Source organism: Carlito syrichta, unplaced genomic scaffold (genome assembly GCF_000164805.1).
Source record: "Carlito syrichta isolate Samal-C Ts95f unplaced genomic scaffold, Tarsius_syrichta-2.0.1 Scaffold302045, whole genome shotgun sequence".
In the NCBI taxonomy this organism is placed as follows: domain Eukaryota; kingdom Metazoa; phylum Chordata; class Mammalia; order Primates; family Tarsiidae; genus Carlito; species Carlito syrichta.
The window spans coordinates 26,586-31,477 of record NW_007246141.1 but is presented as its reverse complement, the minus strand read 5'-3'; the positions used below and the strand labels follow the sequence as shown (position 1 = coordinate 31,477).

General features: G+C 38.8%; 1 pseudogene; it reads right to left on the bottom strand.

The window, feature by feature from the left end:
• Positions 1-1,532: 1,532 nt before the first annotated feature.
• LOC103258261 lies at positions 1,533-2,027 on the bottom strand (annotated as a pseudogene).
• Between the last annotated feature and the right edge of the window lie 2,865 nt (positions 2,028-4,892).

The window sequence follows — 4,892 nt, the reverse complement described above, 5'->3', positions numbered from 1 at the left end:
ATTGGAGTCTCCCATTCTCCCCAAGAGAAAATGAAGCTCTAAGATGGTATCTGAGTAAACCAAATCCTGTTCACCGCTTCTTTGGGTCTCTGTTTTAATAACTAGAAATTAGGTCTGAGGGTAGGTGAGGGCTGAAAAGAGTGAGAATGTGTTTTACTATAACTCCTTTAGTTTATATGTAAAATAAATGTGTTAAATAATATATACTACATATAATTATAGATGTGATTAACTAATCAATATTTAATATATATTACCTATATTTTTAGAGACAAAGGTCTTACTATGTTGTTCAGGCTGGCCTTGAACTCTTGGGCTCAAGTGATCCTCCCACATCAGCCCTCTGAATAGGTGGGACTACAGGTCTGCACCCATGGCACCAAGCTCAATTTATGTTTTTATGAATCCCATTACCATTACCATAAAAAAGTATCTGGGCAGTACTTAGAAAATTGCTTTTTGAATGAACCAGGCCATTTTTGAAAAAAAAAAGTGCATCCCTAGGTTAAACATAAAGAGGTAGGATGGTTCTTTGAGGTTACTCAGACAGTCTATAGTAGTGCATGCAGGGTGTAGAGGGAGTCAGTGCCTGCATTATTCCCTGGAAGTCACTGAATCCCCTCCTCTGGTCCCATCTAGACCTGATGCATAAACGTCTGTCAGGCCCTCTAGGCTGAGAGCAGCAATCTGAAGACAGCAGAAATTCATTGAACCCTTGGGTAGTGGCACTCAGTGTTAGAAGCTCCCACACTTTTGTTAGTTTTACCTCTAGGCGTTCCACCAGGTTCTCAGGGTAAAGATTGGGGAAAAAAATCCAATAAGGTGGTACTTGAGGTTCAAGACTTGACTAGATCCCATTTCAACTTTGTATCAAGAGATATGTCTGTAGTCATGCTTTTCCATCACAGTACATGAGGAGGTGTATGACGACGGCCCCACTTTTTGTTCTGCTAAAGTTGGTCAGTGGATTCTGGTGATGTGAACCCACTGCATGTAGTAACCTTTCTTCTCTGCCTTTTGACATTCATTTATTCATTCATTCATTTGTATTGATTATCATTCCTTCACTCCTTTATCTCACTTGGCCTTCAAAAATGGGTAATTCCATTATCTTCTCTGAATTAATTCATTAGTTAATTAATTTGAGTGAAGGTCTCACTCTGTCACCCTGGCTGGAGTACAATAGTACAATCACTGCCCACCGTAGCCTTTACCTCCTGGCCCAGATGATCCTTTGGCCTCAGCCACCCAAGTAGCTGAGCACAGAGGTGTGTGCCACCTCCCCCAACCCTGGCCCTGACTAAATTTTTCCTGTTGATTTGTTTAGAGACAAGATTTATTTACATATTGTTTTGTTTTAGTTTTATATATATATATATATATATATATATATATATTTTAATTGTGGGGTACAGTTAAGGGTTAGGTATACAAATGTTCATTGTGCAGGTACCCTTGTTGATGTGTGCCCCCTCTTCCTCAGACAGATTTTTTTTTTTAATGATCCAGAGATCTTTTATTTTTGACACTTATTAAGCCATGAATTCATAGGGAATAGGTTCCAGAAGCTCGAGCTCCTTTCCGTTGGTTCTCACAAAGTGTGCTTCTCTGGGTGGAGCAGGCTGGCACTTCAGCTGAGCTCACGTGCCTTTCTCCTTGGCTTCCTTCTTTTTCTGGTCATTTTCCTTCACGCGTTTCAGGAAGCTATCTCAATTCTTTGAGTGCTTAATATGCTCAATACGCACATTAATTCTCTTGGCAAGAGAATTAATTCTCTTGCCCTTGACTTACTTGTTAACAACAATGCCAACAGCATGCTGGGTGACATTGTAGACTCTTCCTGTCTTGCCATGATAACATTTGTGGGACATTCCTTTCTGAACAGTACCCATTCCCTTGATGTCTACAATATCACCTTTTTTGTAGATTCGCATGTATGTGGCCAAAGGAACAACTCCATGTTTTCTGAATGGCCTGGAGAATATGTACTGCATGCCCCTTCTCTTTCCCTTTGTATTTGTCATTTTGGCGAATTACTGGAAGACGGTGGTTCTGGCCAAAAGCCCTCAGACAGACATGGACTACCATTAATCTCACCTCCCTTCCCCTCCCTGCCCTCCCCATAGTTTCCTGCCACTGTCAATCCTTTTCTTATAGTATTATGGTAGTTGTTCAAAGTCCACTTATGAGTGAGAACATGTGATACTCAGATCTTTGTTTCTGTGAGCGATCACTCAGTACTATAAACTCTAATTCCATCCAGGTTGCTGTGAAATTCATGATTTTGTTCTTTTTTATGGCTGCGTAATATTCCATTGTGTATATGTACCATGTTTTTTTTTTTACATATTTTTTATTTTAAAATTGTGGGGTAGAGTTAAGAGTTAGGTATACAAATATGCATTGTGCAGGTACCCTTGTTGATGAGGTGTACCCCCCCATCCCCAGACAGATACTGACTACTGTTAATCCCACCTCCCTTCCCCTCCCTGTGCCCCCCGTAGTTTCCTGCCACTGTCAATCCTTTTCTTATAGTGTTACGATAGTTGTTCAAGGTCCCCTTATAAGTGAGAACATGTGATACTAAGATCTTTGTTTCTGTGAGAGGTCACTCAGTATTATAAACTCTAATTCCATTCAGGTTGCTGCAGAATTCATGATTTTGTTCTTTTTTTATGGCTGCGTAATATTCTGTTGTGTATATGTACCACATTTTTTTAATCCAGTCCTCTTTTGATGGACAGAATGGTTGGTTCCATGATCTTGCTATTGTGAACAATGCTGCAGTAAACATACACGTGCAGGTATCTTTTTTATAGAGTGATTTGAGTTCTTCAGGGTATAGTCCCAATAGGGGGACTGTAGGGTTATATGGAAGGTCAATTTTTAGAGCTTTTAGGAATCACCACACTGATTTCCACAGAAGCTGTACTAGTTTATACTCCCACCAACAGTGTAGAAGTGTTCCCTTTTTGCCACATCCTCTGCAGCATCTGTTATTTTTTGAGTTATTGATGATGTCCATTCTGACTAGGGCTAGGTGGTATCTCAGTGTAGTTTTAATTTGCATCTCCTTGATGACTAGTGAGGTTGAACATTTCTTCATGTGTCTGTTGGTCGCTCGTATGTCTTCTTTTGTGAAGTGTCTATTCATATCTTTTGACCACTTTGTAATGGGGTTGTTTGTTTTTTTCTTTTCATAACATTTGAGTTCCTTGTAGATCCAAGATGTTAGGCCTTTGTCAGACATGGAGTTGGCAAACACTTTTTCACAGTCTGTGGGCTATCTTCCTGCTCTCTTGATGGTTTCTTTGGCTTTACAGACGCTTGTCAGTTTAATGAGGTCCCACTTGTCTATTTTATCTCTTATGGCCTGTGCATTTTGGGTTATGGCCTGTGCATTTTGTGTTTCTGATTTGTGTTTATTTGGGATTGTTCTCTCTTTTTCTTGGTCAGTCTAGCTAGGGGACCATCGATCTTGTTTATCCTTTCAAAGAACCAGCTTTTTGTTTCATTGATTTATTTTGTATTATCTTTTTGTCTTCTATGTCCTGGATTTGGGCTTTTATTTTGGTGATCTGGATTCTTCTGCTGAAGTTAGAGGTTTGGTGTCTTGCTTTTCCAACTTCCTTAGGTGACTTGTTAGGCTGTTAATTTGTGATCCTTTCATTTTCTTCATGTTTGTAGAGATGTGAATTGCCCTCTTACTACGGCTTTCATGGCATCCCAGAGATTTTGGTAAGACATTTCTTCATTTTCATTTGTTTCCAGGTATCTTTTAATCTCTGTTTTGATTTCATCATTGACCCAGGAGTTGTTTAACATCATGCTGCTTCGTGTCCATGTTTTTGTGGGTTTTGGGGGAAACTTGTTGGTGTTGATGTTTATTTTTATTCCACTGTGGTCCAAGAAAGTGCATGGCAAAATTTCAATCTTTTGAAATTTGTTTATGCTTGATTTATGGCCAAGTATGTGGTCGATCTTAGAGTATGTTCCATGGAGTGATGAGTAGCATGTATATTCTCTGGTCGTTGGGTGGAGTGTTCTGTAGGTATCAGTTAAGTCCATTTGGTCAAGAATCACATTGAGGTTCCAGATCTCATTTCTAATTATTTGACTTGATGATCTGTCTAGGGTTGTGAGTGGGGTATTAAAGTCCCCAGTAATGATAGTGTTAGAGTCAGTATATTTTTTGAGTTTACCTAGAAGCTGCTTTATAAAGGTTGGTACTCTTATGTTGGGTGCACATACGTTTAGGATGGATATTTCTTGTTGATAGATTGAACCTTTTATCATTATATAGTGGCCTTCTGTATCTTTTTAAATTTTTGATAGCTTAAAGAGTATTTTGTCTGAGATTAAGATCATGACTCCTAATTTCAGGTGTTCCATTTACCTGAAATTTTGTTTCCCATCTTCTTACTTTGAGTCTGTGAGTGTCCTTTCTAGAGAGTTAAGTCTGTTGGTGGCAATATATTGTTGCCTGGTGATATTTTATCCATTTGCCCTTCTGTGTCTTTTCAGTGGTGCCTTTAGTCCATTCATATTCAGACTAATTATTGAGATGTGAGAGTTGATCCCTATCATGAGGTTCTTATAGAGTTGTTGTTATTCCTGTTTGCTTGTTGTCTTTCTTTTGGTTTTGGGGTTGGTTCATGTGTGTTTTTAATCTTTTTTCCTGTACTCTTGTGAAGAACATTGTTGTTCATTTTTTTCTTCTTCTGTGTTTAATACTTTCTTAAGTGTTTTCTGTAGAGGTGGTCTGGTAGTAGCATAAGTTCTTAGAGACTGGCTATCTGGGAAAGATTTTAATTCTCCCTCATTGATGAAGTTTAGCTTGGCTGGGTAGGTTATTCTTGGTTGAAATTGTTTATCTTTTAGAACTTTGAAGA